The 19779-nt window shown below is 43.0% G+C and overlaps 1 long non-coding RNA gene across 8 annotated transcripts in view; it reads left to right on the top strand.

Moving 5' to 3' along the window:
• The window catches only part of LOC136018271 (uncharacterized), a 49936-nt gene that overhangs the window by 17039 nt on the left and 13118 nt on the right, over positions 1 to 19779 (top strand). For 6 of the 8 annotated variants that reach the window (XR_010614333.1, XR_010614332.1, XR_010614334.1 and 3 more), the window contains exon 4: positions 4523 to 4659. The exons of 1 other annotated variant lie outside the window; for it this stretch is intronic. This is a non-coding gene — a long non-coding RNA (uncharacterized LOC136018271). Of the gene's footprint in view, positions 1 to 4522; positions 4660 to 11941; positions 12280 to 19779 lie in introns of those variants that run through there. One more of the 8 variants, XR_010614338.1, reaches the window with a different exon arrangement.

The following is a 19779-nucleotide window of genomic DNA, read 5'->3' as shown; positions in this document are numbered from 1 at the left end:
ATGCAGCACAAAGAAACACAACTGGAAAATTGCTTTTCCTTCCTATGCTGCCTTTGAAGAGTGTTAAAGTCAGAAGAGCCACTTAAGCCTCACAGGCTGCACTGCTTTACTGCTGCCCTCCCTGCTGTCGCCACTTGCATGATGCCTGCTTCCCACCATGGGCACCCGAGCCAGCTGCAGTGGGACCCCTGTACCGGTGGAGGAGGCAGCCACTGGAGTAGCCTGCTTTTCCCGTTGTCCCCTTCCCAGCTCTGGAAATGGGTTGCTGAACTTAACATGAGAAAAGGCCTGAGAATCAGTTATTCTTCTGCAGAGGGAGCTCCCACAGGGACCTGAGCTCACAGCCAGCAGGGGCTGGGATCAGTGGGCTGACAGTGCTGGTCGACTGTGGAACTGACAGACCTTAGGCTCAGCTCCCACTTCCCTGGGTTTGGGATGAAATATAGGCAGGTGGATATCTGCTGTGTGTGGGTACTCTCTGCTGCAGACTTCCTCTTGTTCCTCAGGTTGCTCCTAGGAGTAGGCACTCTTCACTTCAGTATGGGAGGAGACTTTTGTGGCCCCTCCAAGCTCAGCAGCTTGCATACTGGGCAGTGCAGATGCCATGGTGCTGAGGTTGGGGAGGACTTGACACCCCGAGCTTACCTGCTCCTTGGGCAAGCCACAGCAATGTGCTCTGCCTGCTCATTGTCTGCTGTCTTTGCCTATGGCTGAATTGCCTGGTGGGTCCCTGAGGGTGAAGAGGGGTGATGGCTGGAGTGGCAGATACCCAGGCAGCTGGGTCAGCTTGAGGCACCATCCAATGACAAAGGCACATTTTCCTTCTGCTCTTGACAAGTCCTGGAAAGAAGACTGAGTCCTTTGCAAGGTATTTGGGCTTTAGACAGGTGGAAAAACACCATGAAATCAATATGTAGGGAAATGGCAGGTGCTCTGGAGCCAAGTGCTCAATGTAATGTCAAACTACCTGTCATGAGTGTCACCCTCCATTTCTACCGACACCATTAAAGTCACTTTCCAAACTGTCAGTTCGGGGCATCCTCTAGGTATGGACTGTAACTCATTTAATCACTTCCAGAGAGCATTCAGCTTTAACTGTAGTGCCCTCTTTTGCACAGCCACCTTGTTAAATCTTCGTTCCCAACCACAATGTATGAGGCTCCATTACATGCAGACTTGACATAAAGATCTTGCTTTAGCATGCCAAATTCTTCTCTCTCAAATTCCGTTTTTGAAAGAGATAGCTTTCAACTGTATGTCAATCTTGAGTCTTCCCTCTGCTTTTTGGAAAGGGAAAACTAAAGCTCAGTGTGGATTTGAAAGGTTAATTATCTGCTTCAGAGCATCTCCCTTAGTGTCTGGGAGGCAGTGTGGCTCCTGGCTGACGTGCTGCTGGCTGAGATTGCTTGGGTCTGATTTCAGCTTGGTTACTGACCTGGGAGGTAGCACAGGACAAGTCACTCCTTGCGTCAAATTTCCCATTTATGAACTGGAGTAAATGCTGTTGCTTCCATTGTCTGGTACTGTGACAGTGCCTTCATGAGAGAGACTGTATGAGACAAGCATTATTTATTAATTTTCATAATCAATCCATTTGGTTTTGAACTGAACTATTGCTTTCATAACGGTTTTTAATTTAGGTCTGTGGTTACGTGTGAGCTTTTCTCTGGAGCTGTCTTTACTGAGTTAGATGTCTGATGTAAACTTCCATTACAGTCAGTGTAGGAAGCATCCCCTACGAAGACAGGTGATAAATTACAAACCATTTGTGGTGGATCCTGCCCTAACCTTTCTTTGTGTAATAAGAGATCCAAGTTGTGTTGCATAGCTCTGTTCTCTTTTCAATCCTGTGCACTTGCATGTGATGATGGCATTTCCAAATGAAGCCTCTTTCTGTGTATTACTGTAATGCCTTGGGCTCATCCTTACAATGTCTTATACTTGGGTTTGTAATCTGTCTTTCTCCATGCTGTTGGCATTTTTCTCCCACCTCTCCTGGAGTCCTGATTAAGTCTGAACTGGGTGGCTGGACAGCTTCTCATGTAGGTGAGAGAACTTGAGCACCTTAGCTCCCTTCTGTCTCTTTGCTGCTGCCTTTTGATCCTGAAGCAGGTTTCAGTTCTGATCCCTGATTTTCCTTTATGTCTAGCTCTCTTGGCTTGTTAAAACTTCTTAACATGATCACAAGCTTGTTTTTTTTTAATCTTTACTGGCCTCTTTGCTCAATGCAGCTGCTTGCAAGTTTAACTTCATTCTAATGTGTTTTTCAGCTGTCACTCAGCTGCCCTGCGTCCTCTACTAGCTATTTTACAGACTCAGCAAAATCACCCTAATTCACAACTCTTAATCAGTCATTCCTGTCTAAATCCAATCTGTGGCTACAGAAACAGTAGCTGGTCACTGTTCTAGCTGCTTCTATTTTGAGAAAGGAAAAATACATGGAAGGGAAGGACAAAGGAAATGCCACCTGTGCGCAGAACTAGAAGCTAAGGCCCTATCTTTTTCCTGCATGACATAAATTCCTGTTTAAGTAAATGGGATTTATATCCTGCAGTGAAGAAAAAGACCTCAGGAGCTTTTGCTTGTCCTTCTGATTACCATAGACCTAAGGAGGTCATTCAGGCCTCTGTTTCACTTCTGAGTACCTTAGGCTTTTCAGAAGTGCTGAGGACTTCTACCTCCTGCTGACCTTATGAAGAACTGGAAGTATCTGGCAGGTCCTGATGTGCAGGTGTAAATATCTGAATGTGTTTACTCTCTTTCTTCCCAGGCTCACTCTCTGTTAGCTCATTTGTCTACAAAACTGAGATATCAGTAATGGCTTGCTAGCCAGGGGTGTTGTGAAGGGGTAATGGTCGTGCCACAAAGTGCTTTGATAGTCACAAGCACTGGAAGACCTTCCTACTTGGTAGGTCTTCAAATGAGACTGAACTCAGAGCCCTCTTTAAAACTGCTGTGCCTTGGGCTATAAGCTCTGGCTGTGCCTCTGTGCTGGGCTGGGAGAACCTGGAGTAGGTGCAAGGAGAGGGGTTGCATTCACCCTTGTCGTGGGACTTTCAGCATGTGTTGAGTTCGTAGTGGTGGGACACAGCCCTGCGGACACAGAGATTCTCTGACTCCTTATCCGGAAAAATGCTGTTGTGCTGGTGTGTCTATAAAGGTACATACACAAGGAGTTTTTTTACCTAGCATAGTTCTTGCTCTATGTGGGTTAATGTGGGGAACAGATGAGGTCTCCTCCTCTTCCCAGGCATCTGCAAGTGGCCACTGTGCATATGCAATTTGACTGTATAGCATGTACATTATATTAGATGTGTTTTCCATGCAGCACTCTTGCATGGTACAAAATAATGCATAATTTTGTTTAGGAAACCTGAGATATAGATGTGAGAGTCCTTGCACAGGCTGTAGCCTCATCCATCAGGGATCAAATCCTTCCACCTTACCAAATCACTGTCGCATCAGAAGTTTGCGGTGCAGGTACATTCATATGTTTTGTCCTTCTGAGGTTGGACTGTCGTTGCAGGCTCAAGAAATGTATAGTTAGCAGGGGCAATACAGCTCCTTTCCACGTGTTATAGGAGCTCAGGTTGGCTTGTAGGCATCTTTTCATGGTTGGGGGATAAGACATTTGTGGGAACTCTCTAAGACCAAAAGTTTGGGCTGATGCAAGGTGATCAAAGGCAGGTTTTGAAAAGGAATCAGGCACTTGAAGGCCATTGTAATTCAATACTGTGAGTGCAGTGACCATGAGCGTAGAGTTTTATTTGCAAACACCTGATCTCCAGAACACCTCAATATCAGTCGGATTGGAAGTAACCTGACCTAAAAGTGTGCAAACAGAATATGTGAGAGGCGAGCATGTAAATAATGGAGGCTGGCACCAGAGAAGCAAGGATGTGATTATGTTTGAAGTGGAAACCAAACACCCAGCATTAGAGCCACATGTAAAAGCAGAGGAAGGCAAGTGAGAGGTGGAATAAACAATCTTTAAGGATGCTGAGGACAGTATGTACACAAATATGTTGGCCGCAGGAGTCACTGGTTCTTATTCATAGCTATCAGCACTGGAGAATATGACTACTTGCAGGGGTGGGATTTTCCCTTCTGAATGTTTTTTTATGGTCTAGAGGCAGCCTTACCTGCAGAGTAGGCGAGTTCTTCTCTACAACACTTTGGGCCGTTCTGGGAATTGCTAATGGCCAAGCTGTATTTTGAACAGAGATTTATGATCACCTTCCCAGTCAATTAAAATTCTAGATATTGCTAAGGCGGAATTAAATTAAGGTTAATTGGAGCTTCTGAAAACTGCTTTTCCAAAGGGAAACAATGGTGGGATTGCAGATCCTAGAGGGTTTGTGTCACTTTTAAATAACTTTCAGTTTTGTTGTTGCCTGATGCTGCTCTAATCTTCCCTCGTACCCCATCCTCTCTCTATTATCAAACAATTCAAATGCTGATTTTTTTCCTGTCATAATTTATCATTTTGACTTATTTGTTCTTTTTACATCTTCTTCTGAAGGCGAGGGAAAAAAACAACAAACCCAAACCCTGCAGAAGTCTGGAAATGTTTTTGTATCAGTCCCAGTGGCCTGACATGAAAGATATATAGCCACTTCTAAGAATTTGACAACACTTCAGTAACAATTATCCAAACAGGTACGGCAACAACTCCCTCTTCTTTTGCTGTTGTGAGGGATGATAAGGCTTTAATGAATTGTCAATAAAGATTAAGAAAGAATAAAATAAACAAAGAGTAGTGAAAACAGGTGCAAATGAAATGCCATTAAAATGCAACTCAGGTTTCCCATTCTATCCTAAATTTTATTTTCTTGGCATCAAGGACTATTGTGACAGTTCTTCGCACACTTGATTGAACTGGGAAAACACATGGGACTGCATCTTAGTCACAGAATGCAGAGCATGTAGCTCTCAGCTCACAGAGCAGTCTCGCGGAGGGATGAATAATCCTTTCAGCAGTTCATTTTGTCAGAATTTGCAACCCTTTGTTTACTGTGTGGGGACTAATAACAAAATGCCAATAAGGAATTAAAAAAAGAGAGAGAAGGAGCGATGGAGGGAGACGGAACAGCGACAGCTTGGGGGTCCTGCTCCTCCTTGCCCCCCTAGTGCATGGTTGTCACTTGCCAACTGGAAGATTGTTTAGTTGAGTTTCACTTTCCGTGGTTTCAGGAGTAGATTAACACTTCTCTCTGCATATGCCCTGTGTTTTGCTGTTTAAAGGAAACCAGAGCAACCCTCGACACAAGTGTTTTTTAGCGTTTCCTTCTCTTCATGGGAGATAAAGGCAAGCAAAGCCACCGGCAATTATTGTGTAGAAGTTAAAGGGAAAAGTTTCTTTGATAAGAGATGATTGTGTAATTATACAGTCGCCAAAGGAGAGGAACATGTAGGTGGATGCACTCTCTGATGTGTGATTACTAATGAATTCTCTGTATTCCTTGTGGAAAGGAGCCACAACTGTAAAATTAAATAGTCAATGCCTCTTTGATGAAAGGGTTTGCGGCCACTGATGTCCTTTATGTGAAAATACAGTGAGCTTTGAAGGAACAGCAAGAATAGCAAGCCTCAGCTTCAAGGAAAGCAGTCTGAGTGGAGAAACTCTACAGAAGTCTTTTTCTCTAGGAAATTTGTTTACAGCGTTTTCTAGTAGCAGAATCCTTTTACCTGGGAAAATGATGGGTAGGCTATTACCAGGAGGCATGTAGCTGCTGAAGTTATGGCCAGTACCATTTAGCAGAGGGGCAAAAGATACTAGGTTCAGTGTCACATTTGGGTGTGTGGGTTAGCAAGGACTGACAGATATAAAGGCTATAAAAGCATCCTTGCTTAGAAGGGTGAAAAGTGCTGTATAACTACTTAGTGAAGCATGCATCCTACTTGACAGGCTGGGGAGTGGAGTGCTTGTGTGTGTCTCATTTCCCTTTCCCCTTTTTTCCTTTTTGCCTGTTTTTCCTGTCCCCTTTTTTTCCCTTTCTCCAGCTCTCCACATAAGCTAATACATCAACTTTTGAAAGAAAGCTTCTTTTCATGAAGCTTCCTTTTTTACAGTCTTGCAATTTACACTGTACTCTTAGGATAAGAATATACTTGTCAAAGCATAGCACTCACCAGGAAAAAAACCCCACATTTGTCTTTGGGCTAAAATAAAATCACTTTGACCTGGGATTTTGGATGTAGAGCTGGGTGGGATGATGACACGTAGCATCAGATGCTGTCTGCTGCAACTTAGGGGAAGGAATACTGTAAGCACTGAGTTATTCTGTGGAAAACATAAAGAGGAAGACACCATTAAGGCAGTGGGTACCAATTCTTGGGCTGCCCAGTGGCAGAGGATGTTTTGAGTCATAGCTGGAATGAGGGTGGACAGTAATCTGTGCGTGTCCTCCAGCCCTGGTATGGTCAGGTGGGCTTCCTCAGACAGCATTACTGATGATATTGGCACCAGCAGAGTTATGTAAATGGTTGTTTATAACATCCCTCGCACGTTCCTTGGCTGGAACCAGCATGGAAGACTCTGAGATTCCCTGAAGGAGAAAAGTCGTGAATAGCTGCATATTTTTATTTGCTCAGATACAGCTGAGAAGACCTCTTAATACAGTACTCCAGCCATAAAATCAGAAATTATTCTCCCTGCTCTTATCTTCTCAGGAAACAAATTCCGCTGCAATGCTTTTCCTAGGCTGTTTTAAAGCAGCACTGTTAAGTACATTAGAGGCCACTTATTTTGAATTTGTATACAGCTGAGAGATGTGTTATAACTCTGTAACTGAATGGAAGACTGATAAAAATGCATTTTTTCTCAGACTGAATACAGCCATTGCTGCCTAGGTAGGTTATTCTAAAGAAAGGATCCAGCAGTTGAAAATACTCCGTTGATGTCCATTGGGTCACTGTGAAGAGGGTTTAAGAGGATCTAGGTAATCCTAGATCCTTTTCCTTAATTTCCAGCATCCCTGGAAAAATGATGACAGCAAGGTTATCTGGCTCAAGGCTACCTATAGCAATCTCCTCTAACATTAAAAGAATACAAAAGGCTATACAACAACCCTCATAGCTGATGCTGTGTGAGGGAAATGAATGCTGAAATAATACTTGAATAAACAAATGGACTAGGCGAATGATGAAATGGACACATTTTCCTATAGATACAGTATAGGGAATACGCAGAGCTGAAGGAAAATGTTATACTGCAGTCTTTGAATGTTACACTGCAGTCTTTGAAGAGGAAAGAGCACAGGCTGGAGCCTGAGATTAGCTAGTGCAGGAACTGGGATCAGGAATCTTAAACTCTTCCTCTTTCTCCGCTTTTCAGACTGGAAATGCTTTTTTACGAGGGCTTGTATTAGAGAGCCTCAGCAATGCTTCTGTCATTACAGCACATTTGTCTTGGATCAGTCAGGATGTATTCGTGTGTAGCTCAAATTCCTGCTAGGTACTGAAAATGCAGAGAGATTATTTTATTATCCCTTTACTGCATGGTATATTAAAGGTTTTGAGAAAATCCAGCCACTTGATCACAGAGCATCTGTCCTTGAAAGGTATGCTAATCTTTCCAGTACATTTATCAAGGAGGCAACTCAAGGCAATTCCATGTTGGCATCAGATTTCACATCTGCAGGTTCGTAAGCAGTGTTTATACCCACACTTGTTTGTGTTCATCTTGGCTCCTGCTCTGAGAATTCAGGGTATGTGTGTGTGCATGCATGTGTCTGTGTGTGTAGGTGTTTGCATTTAGAAATGACTGAATCGTTATAGGTGTTAGCAGGCTCTCTGTTAGGCTGACCTGCTGCCTTCAAAAATCAGGGCAACTCTTTCTTGAAACCTGAGAAAGTAACATCAGTATTGTCAGTGTGGTTCAGTTTTTGATATGCTATGTAGCATATCATAAAGGTTCTGTATTCTTCCTTATCCTAAGCGTGCATTTATGTATCTTTGCTCTGATTTTTAGAGGATGTAATATACTTTTTCTGTAGTTGCCTATGGTCATCAGTAAGGGAAGCACCCAGAAGAACCTGTAAGTTTGAAATTTAAACAAATTAACTTTTATTGGTGCAGCTTAACTATAGGCTTCTTTTCTAATAATTTGGCCTGAAAAATATGGGTGTTTGGTGCTTTGTTGGTAGTTGTCTCTATAATATTACAAGATACCCTAACAAGAGCTGCTGCACCTTTCATCTGATACGCCTTAAGAATCCATCTCATTATTGAACACAAATTGCCCTGAAAGTATTTTAGTTGAAAGTGATAAGCACAAAGTGAAATATCCATGTTTTTGGTTTGTTTTTTTTTTTTTTCCCAACATGGCTTTTCTTGCAAGACTCTTTATGAAAGCTGAGCTGATGAAGAGAAATTTCCTTAGAAGAGGAATTCTCTTAATTTGCCAGCACATTCAGTGATAATATAGGTCATGGGATAACTTCTGGACTGAGAAAATGACCATAAAAAGCTGCAATGTGAATGGAAGTTTGGGTTCTCTCCTGTGCTGGTCAAGGTGCTTGCTTGCATAGCAGAAGGTCTGAAAAATGCTTTGAGATCCTTAGGAGATGCCATGGATGTGCATCTTACACAAACATCTCAATTACATACTAATGGAGACCACAGTAGCAGACAGGCAAGGGAAGGACAAAGTATTGTTCTCATATCTATCCTAGATACAGGTACCAGCTGAGAGCTGATTTGCAAGTACTTACCATCCATTAGGGATTTTTATTTTCAAAGTAGAATAGTTTAAACTCATCTGTTTCTTTCTTGTTTCTGTTGATAAGTTTATATGGCTATACTGTTCTAGGCTATGTCATTTTCTCCCTTGTATCTGTGAATCTCCAAATTGATGGGATGTTAACCTGAGAAAAAGTATTTAATGCTACCAGGACATTCCAAGATGATACTAATGAGGCAGTTATGTCATTCATTTTTTTCCTGGGTTTGGTTAGGTCATTCATTTCAGATTTTGAAAATGGAAAGAAAACTATTGCGAGCACAACACAGTTTCACATTCTATACACCTTCTTTTTCCTTTTCTTTAGGCGTTTACTTGCTTATTCATGGCCCTCGGGTTCAGCCGTGCTCCCCACCATCTTGCCAGCATCACAGATCTTTCCTAGTTAATTGATGGATTTTAGTAAGACCTCTTCTCTATAGCTATTTGTATTTTGAGCTTGTAAGCAGCTTACTGGAGAAACTTCTTGTTACCATGCTTTTTTCCCCTTGGAAACATGTATTTAGAAGATATTTGCTTCAAGACTTTCTGTTATAACAGTTTCTCAGTCTAGCCACTCTGCAATCACCCTTAGTCCAGGCGAGGTTAAACAAAAAGCAGAGAAGAATGATTATCCAGAAAAATCCAAACCAGGAGTCTGTTGCAGAGTTGTGGGGACAGACAGGCAGGACTGAAGGGGATGTCATTGCCTAGAGCTGGGTTTAGCTCTGAGGGCTTCCCTCCCTGGGTGGATGATCCACCAAGCTAACACAGGCTGAGCAGCATCCCTCGCTGCAGCCTGCTTCTCATCCCACTCTGTGCCTTTGGGCAGCACCCGTGGGAGATGGTCCTGACCTGTGTTTCTTCTTAGTTCGGTCCATCCACAGGGCAATTTTTTATTCTCCATCATTTGCTAGATGCTTAGTCAGAGCTGGTCCTTTGCATCTTATGCCTGCAGGGGTGGGTGCCCCATCCCACATAGGAGGTACTGCTCCATGCCAGCATTTCCAGCACTCAGGTAAGCCTCCTGTGAGTTTAGCAAGAGGCACAGCCCTCTGCTGCTCACAGGGGTTTGTTCTCAGGACAAAGCCATTTCAGGTATAAATCTGTGGGTTGTGCTTTTTTGTGAACCGTTGCAAAGCCAGGATTAATGCATAGAGTGTATTAAAGAGCAAGTATGAAGGTAGTTAATCACCTTGCAGCAGCTGTGGTTTGAATGGTGTCCCCGGCTCTCCTTCTGAAGGACACTGGGGCAGTGTGCTGGAAAGGTGCTGTGAATGCCTGATGAGGCTGTGGCACTTTCCAAAGCCTTGCTCCTACCCAGAGCTGTGCTGGCTTTCCCGAAAAATGACATTAGATGGCAGTAAAGGCTTTTGCAAAAGGCATTGCGGGAGGCTTTTTTTTTTAACTCAAATTGTTTGTCGCTTAGGGATCCTTGTAGGAGACCTTGATCATAAATCCCGCATGCAATAAGGGGTTCATAATGCATCCTACAGAGTACATGTTGTATTGTTCCCTGTGTTACAAAGTTTCATTTTCAATAGAGAAGGCCTTTTTCTTTTCCCTTTTCTTTTTCTTTTCACATCTAGCATATTCCCACTGTTCAATTTTCTTTGAAAGAAATGGGCAAGCTAAGCCTTTAATGTGCACTGACCAAGACATCTATGTGATGGCTGCTAGTATGAGGCAGGAAAATTAGACAAGCCACAGTTTTGGCAGACTGGATATCGCAGAACCATAGAAATGTTTGTTTTGGAAGAGACCTTAAGTCTCATCCAGTTCCAACCCCCCTGCCATAGGCAGGGACACCTTCCACTAGACCAGGTTGCTCAAAGCCCTGTCCAACCTGGCCTTGAACACTGCCAGGGACGGGGCAGCCACAGCTCCTCTGGGCAACCTGTGCAAGTGCTTCAGCATCCTCACAGGAAAGAACTTCTTCCTAATGTCTGATCTAAATTCTCTGTGTCAGCTTAAGGGCCCTCCTCTGGACTCCCTCCAACAAGTCCACATCCTTCTTATGTTTGGGGGCCCAGAGCTGAATGCAGTTCTCCAGGTGGGATCTCACTGCCCAAGTTGCTGACAAAGATGTTGAACAGCACTGCTATAGAGGGTTATTCCCTTGCCTGAAAATGAGCACTACCCTTCTCAAAAATGTATTCATGCTGATCCACTGAGACAGAGTGTCCAGATGCAGAAAAGCATTTTGCAGAGATCTGCATTGTTATGGGAAAATTGCTAAGAAGGAAACTAAAACTTGATTCTGCCTTGTTTTGTCATCATCGACAGCTATCAGGCAGGAATTTGGATGTAAAAACAGGTGGGAAGAGAAACAGGAATTCTTTTCTGCCACATGGTGACATTATATGCTCCCTTGACAATAATGTGATACGGAAAGAGCTACTGATGTTCATGAAGGTGAAGAAAAGCAAACTTACACCTGCCACACACCCACCCTTCAGCCTGTTCTTATCACTAGTATTACTTTTAGCACGTTCTTCTCAGCAACAGTAATGAGAAATAAGGAAAAGCCATTAGCAAGATTTCCCCCTTTCATCTTACAGGGAAATGGTGCTAAAGACAATGTTATATATGATTTGCTTTAAAACAGCCTTTCTAAGAGTGTTGGTTATAATTTGGGATTTGGGAGCTGCAGTGCAGGAGGCTATTTTGGATTCTTTAAGCTGGTACTGTGAGATGCCGTTGATGAAGTTGGTAAGGGACTATATGCAAAGGCAGTCACTGTTTTAATTATATTAATGGACAAACAGGAGGACAGAAAGCTAGAAAAGCCTTGACTTGAACAGCCACCCAAGAACATTCCTTGTTATCAGCATGTCCTGCCTTGGATCTCCAAAGGTGAGGATCTCACAAGAGCAGTTTCATGGTGTTCCTAGCACCTTTTGCTTTTAATCAGCCCAGAAATAGCAAATGGTTGGCATCATGGGGTTTGTTGGTGGCTATGCTCTAGTCCAATGCAAGCCAGCAATGCTTTTCTTGTAGAGTTTAGGTAAGGAGAGACGATAGGAGGTTGCGGATAGGATATTGCGGAAGATGGATTTGTGATGTGGGAGCGTTGCTCTCCCCTACTCTGTGAGCTTGGGAGGTATTCTAGGACATACTGGCCTTCTGTCTTTTAGCACTGAGTGAGAGTTGAGTATCTGCAGAAGGCTTCAGGACTGACTGTTGCTCCTCTAACACATTGCTCTTGTGGCTTTTCAGGTTCTGCGTGAGGTGAGCTTCTGAGAAGCTGTAGTAAGAACTTCCCAGTTGTCGTTGACCTTCATGGGCATGCTCAGGCACGACATGCCGTGGTGCTGCAAGTGGTCCCACATGCAGCTGTGCAAGGCAACCATGTGGCCATGGATCAAGGCCAAAGTTCTCTTCCTGATGGCACTGAGTTGGTAGAAGTGTTGTCTTTGACTGGAGTAGGGCCATTGCTTTTCACACTGGGAATTGGATGGTGACTTCAGCTGTAGTAAGATTTTACCCCACCTGGTATTGCCAGTCACACTTATTTCTTTTTGGTCAGCTTTAAACCAACTGTATTAAAAAACTCACTACCTGAAAGGTGTTATTTTTTCCTGTGAAGCCTGTAATTGTCTCCTCACTTGCACCGCTCTGAATTAATGCAAACCTCTTAATTTCAGCTATGTTGAAAGTATAACGGCATTGCCAGGAGTTTGGGGGTGTTTTGAGGGCGGGAGTATATAGGGAGGAATGTTGAGGCTGGGATGGTTTTAATTTTATTTCATTTTCTCTGCTTTGTGGGAGCACTTGATTTTCCCTACATTAAGGTTGTATATGCATCCCAAGTTTCTCCAGGTTACTGTAACCCATGGTGGTTTATTTTCTGTGTTGTGTGGATGACATATGTATGGACTGAGAGCCCTCCATATTCTTTTTTAACCAAGAATTTACTAGGGCTTGCTCAAAATGCAGACACTTTAGGATTAAGTATTACTTAGAAAAGGTTCAAGGGAGATTTATGTGTGAGCAATCTTCTTTTATTGATGTACCTTTCCTGAATGTCTTCTCAAGATCCAATGCCATTTTTTAAGCTGACTTTGGCTAATGATAAGCTCTGGGGTAAGAACTGTCGTATGGCCAAGAGAGGTTCTCATTATCTGGTTTTGAAATTCTGTGTGTATCTTATTAGGGTTTCTGTATTGTAACAGCACATATTCAGAATCTAGTGTGAAGTTATACCCTCAGTTGCTCCCAGATGATGCTGTATCTTGAAGATATGGATATAACTTAATTTGCTTTTAGAATGAGAATCTTGGAAGCCTTAGCCTTGACTTTGTGCTGTCATTTTCACAGATAGAAAGGGAGAGAAATTAAACTTTATATTCCCTTTTCTTTTTGCTTCTCCCATCCTGCCCCTTTTTAGCCTTTCTGTGATGCTAAAGGAGGGGCAAAGTGGTCCCTCAAGGGCACCCTTTTTGTTACATTGACCCAATGGCAGATTCCCCTTGGTGACTTCCCTGCAGGAATTTCTGTAGGTTTCTTTTGTCACTGTGGCTCAGGCCCTGGGCCAGAGCAGCGTCTCCCTCCTGCAGGGCAGCAAGCCTTGTGTTTGGATGCATGGGTAGGAGCCGGGCTGGCAGCTTGGGTGCATGGGGATGGTGGTAGTGCTGCTGGAGGTCATCTCGCACTGAAGCCTGGGCTCCGAGCTCCACAGGAGCCTGGGGCTGGCTCAGCTTTTCCTGCAGCCTCGTGTAAGAACATAAGCCTGAAGTAATGTGTTGACTTCAGAGTCCTTTAGATTTCACCTTCTTTCCCCTTTGTCCCTGGCATGTGTTTTACTCCTTTTTTGGAGATACTGTACTCTGTGGAAAACGCCTCCCCACTCTGCTTGGATGCCGCTAGGTATGGTGTAACGTTACTTTCCTTCTACCTGACTTTATGATTGACAAAAGCTTTCACAAATAGGGTTGTTTTTTATATATATATATATTTATTTATTTATTTATTTTTATTTATCTATTTATTTTTTTTGAGCTTGACACTCATTTTGTCCCCAAACCATTTGTGAAGTTCTGGAGAATAATTTCCCTTCTTTTTAGACGCTGTGGAAATCTTTCAATGTACTGGAATTGAGAGGGAAGCAAGGATTGTGGGAATGTTCCTTTCAGAAGACAGTTGTCAGGTCTTTGACCTTGTAGGAGAAGGTGGTTGGGAAGGGATACACCATGGGAAGGTCTGTTGATAATATTTCAGGGTGCTCTTCACATGAGCAAAAGCGAGATGGGTGCAGGCAGTGCTCCCCAAGGTATATGCATTATGGGTTACCCGAGATTTGCATCATTCTTGCATGTTGGAGAGTCTTTCTTGATCCCTGTTTCACTGATGTTGTGCTTGGGTACTCAATTCCACTGCTGTTCTTCAGTAAACTGTACATATAGAGGACACAAAGCACTTCACAGCCCTCTGACTGCCAAGGAAAAAACCTTCATGATTCCATTTGGCTTGGTTGTGCTTTAGTTTTCATAATACTTCATACTGCTGGTGTTTGGGGGTTTTTGCATCCAGGGAGGCTAATGAATATAGAAAATCTGAGGTTTCACCACAAACATACCGGCGTCCTAATTTTTGTTAGAAGTCAAATATCCGAGAGAGATTAGAAATGTATTTTGCTATTTGAAATTTAATTGGATTTGTGCTCAGAAGAGGAATCCAAGTGAAAGGGATCTCAGGATGTTCTTTTTCAAGCTAAAAAAATAATTGTTTTGATGAAATGCAAATCCTTGGATATTAGCATTTTTTTTTCTTGGTGAATATTTACTGTAGCCTTGCTCGGAACTGAGGGAAATGCTGTCAACCCTTTCAGTCCTTTCAGCATTACAGTTACCTGTAAACCCACTTAGGAGTCTCACCCTGGTTCCTGCTTAGTGAAATTTGGTGAATTTGACTATATTTACTAAATGCATTTGCAACTACTGAGGAATGGTAATGTTATCATCAATATACATATTTCTACCTACCTATACTTGTGCATGGAGCTGGGTTTTCTCAGTGGGGCTAGGTGATACTGACCTGTCAAAATGAGGATGGAGGAAGTAGTTCGTTGCATCTGCAGTGGTGAATCATTTGGTTGTGACCTTGGACAGCTGTTTTGTCTCTGGTTATGCAGAACAGAAGGAAAATACTGAAGTTATCTTGAAATGGGTCTTGGCTTTGTGTTGGGCTTTTTTTTCCTGCTCCCAGTGGGTAAGCTCTTCTCTGGGAGCCTTGTCCTGCAAATTCAAGCCTAGACTGCTCAAACCGTAATTTGGGGGCAGCATCATCAGATAAAAGCCCCCTTCTGCTTTGCCTCTTCTGCGGAGGGGCAGAGCTGCTTTTGCAGCAGTGAATTGGATACAGGAGGCTGAAAAACTGTTTGTTCCCTACTCCCTCCCTCAGGTTTTTCAGCTGAGCCTGTATGCAGCTCTGGTTCACCGTGAAAGTGCACCTAATACAGGGGCCACGCTTGGGTCTGTCGTCTAGAGGGGAAGGGCAGACAGGGGTCTTGAAGATTTCAGCTGGTTTAAAGATTGCAGCTTCTGAGTGTGTAAGGTCAGACAGATGTAGACTTACTTTCGTAGTTCCTACCCACTAGAGGCTTTCTCTTGCAAGCCGTCCAATTTTCTGTCCTCTGTTCTGCAAAGTTTGGAGGCATTTGCTTGACATCCCAGTAATCCCAATGATGACAGCTCCCAGTGCTGTGCAGAATCAAGTCTTGCACCTCTAGGTATGGGCTTGTAGTGTGTCCTCAGGCAAAGCTAAAGCATACAGCTGTGGCACAGAGATATGCACAAGAAACAACATAATTATTTATACTGTAAATGCTTGGTTCCCTTTGTGTTATTTCCAATATTCCCAACATACTTTGCTGGTTCCCCTTGTAATACAAAAAAATAACATCGCAGTTACAGCAAAATCCTTCCATGAATGGCACATAGTTCCACTGAAGTATTTCTTTTTCTTGCCTTCATCTAAAACCTAAACCCAAGCAAACAATGTTTCTGTGACACAGTAAGAGAGCTGGTATGAGAGAATTTGTCTCCAGAGACCGCAGTGCATTCTCAGCTATCAACCTGAGGCATTTTGTGCTCTGTGAAAGCTGTTTTTGCAATTCATCTCCTGTCCGTTCTTTGGCTTTTATGTTGTTGTAAAGCCCCATCCTGCAAGCAGTGATGTGGGAGATGGATTAGCTCATGAACAGACTCGTGATTGAGCTTGGAGTGGAAATTATACACCTAATCAGATGTGCATCTACAGCTGCTGGATTGGGTCTCTCCGCGTTCTCCCCCAAACAAAATATTCAGTCTTTATTAATTGACACAGTGAAGTAAACCTCCCGACTTGCACATTTGTAACACAGACCTGCAGCAGACCCTGTGTTTTTTCCCCTAAAGGTTTGCACTGGCCCTCACAGCTGAAACAATCTGTATTTTAAACACTTTTCCTTCATGTGCCTCCCAGTTAAAATGTCGTCTAAAGTGCAGCTGGAAAATCTCTTATAGAAAGGATAATATCTTTTTCCTTTCTACTTGCCAGCTATTTCTGTATGTTTTATCTCAGATCCACCTGTCCTCAGGCCCAGACAATGCTCCTGTAATTTATGGATGCCCTTTGCCTATGTCAACTGCACTGGAGTCTGCAGAGCTGTTTTGCCTCCAGACACATTTGATGACATCCTCATACACAAATGGTGCTGTGCTTCCTGCCCACAGAGGGAGAGGGATGGGAACAGTGATGGGGCTCCATAGACAGGGAGATTAAAAGCAGGGTAGGATGGCAAGAGGGGAATGATAGGGAGATAATGAGAAAGAAGCTTGCAACCTTGGAGTTCTTCATTTTATACTTGATTTCTTCTCTTAATGTCATGTCTTATTTTTGCCATAGCCATTTTGCATACATGAAAACAGAGACATGAATAAAATGGTCAGAAAGCTTCTCCATGCTAGGGCTGGACATAGGAACTCCAAGACCTGACTCCTGACCTTCCTTCAAAGTCTGCAACCCTAGAATGGTAGTTAAATAGCAGAGTTAACATCACTTGGTTATATGGCTCTGTTTCTCCAGGGCTGTGTGCCACACTGCCATAACCACCGCAGGACCATCATGTCAAGTTGGCCAAGGCTTGCAGGCTCTGTTCCTATTTAATTACTTGAATAGTAACTTGCAGACTTTGCCTGCGACTACTGTTCTGTGCCACTGAATAGCTCCCTTGTGTGTGTGTGATCACAGACGTGCTACCCAGCAAAACCTTGCATCAGGTGAATGCATGTTGGTGGCAGGCTGGCTGCAGACTAGCCAGAAGGCTATTTTCTATGCAAGAAGGTCAGTGTGTGAGCTAAGGAGGAGAAGGAGGTATGATGGGACTTGTGAATTTTACTTCTCCCAGGAGCACATAAAACTGTGATTGATCTTAGCAGGCACTGCAGGGAATGAAATAATCAAAAGCATGACTGCAAGGTAGTGTAGACAGACTCTGGGCAGTCTGTATACTAGCCTGGGTGCTGCTAGCTATGTGGCCATGGCAATGTAGAGCTTAGCTTGCATGGCTGAAGTCTTCATCTAGCTTGTTGGGAGTTTTTTTGTATCTGCGCTAAGCTTGGTGGTGCTGCAATATGACAGGAGGCTATTCAGAACTAGACAGGTATGTCCCCTCAATGCTCTTACAGACCCAAGCGTCACTGTGGCATACCCACCACAGGTAAGGTGTGGGATGCAATGCCCTGTTGATATCTTTAGTATATCTTTGGCACCTCTAATATGAAATTTAAAATTCAAGCATTTTTATTGCTGCCCCATCAGTAAATTGACCAAGGAGGTAGCTAATGCAGAGGCGGGGCACAGGCTGGCATTTGGGACCACCTCTACCAGCTCTCAGAAGAGTTTTGCTGTGTGCTAGCAGAGCAGGAGGTTGGTACTCTGACCAGCAAGGAGGGTCCAATTCCAGTACAAAAGGAAGATAATCAATCATGCTACTAGCTTTTGTCTTGGCAGAGGTTTTTAGCTATCAGCCAGCTGGTTAGCTGCCTCAAGGCCACCTGCTTGACTGAAAAATAGAGAATCAGTTTCTTTCTCTTGCAAAGGGAAGTAGGGAATATTGACTTGTGTGATAATTTTAGGTGGTTGATTAAATTTGGCCTCTTAGGCCCCAGCTGAAAATTCAATTCAGATGACTAGTTTTTCTTTTTATACGCTGCTGAGCAATCTTGTGTTCTGCCACCACTAATGTTCCTGATGTTGATTGTCCTTTCACTTTAACAAAGCACAGAAATGCCCAGCCTGCTTTCTATTTCCTGTGGCTTTGGGCTATGAAAACATAATGAGAAGACTGCTTTCCTCTTAAGTTAAGGATACAGAATCTACCCTGAGACAGACTGACTGTCTACCCCCATAAAGTCACATTGATGTTGTAGTGGGTACAATGAATAGTCAAGTTAGAAGGACCATAAGTTTTCTACTGACTTAGGTTGCTTTCAAATATTCCACTTAAAGCTGCCCAGGTCTTGGACACATATTTCCTGGGGAAAAAAAACCAAAACAAACAGCAACCCCAAAGAAACTGGCATGAATGTAGTGCTAGAAGAGCCTATATAAATCGTAGGACTGTAAGGTAAAACCTTCTGTAAACGTGTGACTGAAGTAGGAAAGACAAGGGTGAGAAAGGGGAAAAAGAAGAGTGTCTTGTTCAGCGCTTTGCTCCCATGAATGCATACGCTGAGGAGTCCAAATATCAATGCGTGAGCAATGCTCCTGGAATACAGCAAAATTGAATGTTGATGGAGGCAGCTGGATGCCTTAGAGCTAGTTTTGCCATGTGACACATGCTTTTCTTATTGGTCGAAGCTGCTGCATAGACTAATAATACATGTGTTTGATACTCAGAGGAAAATCGAATTGCAGCTTTAATGGGTAGTGTTATTATGAGTATTATTTACAGTGTGACCCCATTTTCAATAGGGTCACCAGGCTGCTGCCTTAACTAATGTTAAGTAAATCGTTAGTGGAGTGCATAATTTGCTGCACCAGATCTTACCTTTTTAAGAAGTCTGTTCTTTCAGAGAAGCATAAGGATTCACTTAAGAAAGCTCCACTGTTGCAAGCACAACTTATTTCCCTCAGTTAATGAATGCAGGCACTCAGAAAGTGCTTTTGGGTGACAGATTCAAAGAAGAGTACTTGTATCATAAAGGGATCCTGAACAGTAGCAAAGGCATCTGAAGAAAAGAGTACATAAAAGGCAGTTTAGAGTGCATTACCCAAAAAGTAGCATTAGGAAGTAAGCTTCTGATTGCTGAAGATACACTGCTGGATGGTTTTAATGGAGCTAGGATACAGCTGAGTTTGGGTTTAACAGATAAAGCGGATATAGATAATAGGATTAGGAAATAAGAGAAAGATAAATTCGTGCACTGTAAAGCAAAGGCCTTTGCCCTCAGCAATGCTTTCTTGTTCTGAGAGCAAGAAGTGGATGACATTTCAAATATTGTCTCAAAAGGAGGCAAGGGCTGCACAATATCTTTAAGTTGAGCAAGGATGGGAATGAAGAAACCTTAATTGCCTTTAAAAATCATATTTATGTGCCTTTAAATAGGCACATTTGAAAGGTATATTTATGCAGCAAGCAAAGGTATGATTACAGTACAGGTAGGTGTAACATAGATTTAATTCTTCCAGCCGTAACCTCTCTAATGAAATTGTGCAGAGCAGGTTTTAGTATGCAGTGTGCAACTGGAGGATAAGCCCTGCAGCAACCTTGTACACATGCTCCAGTTGCTAGGTGGTGCCACTGCATCTTCATTAGCATTCTTATCTAATGATGGCCAATACCTGTAGCAATCACTTTGCTTCTATCAAACCAATATTTTGCACTGGTGTAAACTATACAAGGCATGGGAATATACAGGCTGCACTGCTGTATCTCCAATGGAAGACGAGAACACTTAATTTCCCTCTTCCAGCCTTTGAACTTAGCTAAAAATAAATCTATGTCTAATAGACAAAAATGCACAAGTGAATAAAATTAATTGTGGGTTATAGTGAACAGGACAGATTGTTAT

Source organism: Lathamus discolor, chromosome 1, assembly GCF_037157495.1.
Source record: "Lathamus discolor isolate bLatDis1 chromosome 1, bLatDis1.hap1, whole genome shotgun sequence".
NCBI classification, from domain to species: Eukaryota; Metazoa; Chordata; class Aves; order Psittaciformes; family Psittacidae; genus Lathamus; species Lathamus discolor.
Note: the sequence above shows the minus strand (reverse complement) of the source record. Positions and strands in the feature narration are given on the sequence as shown.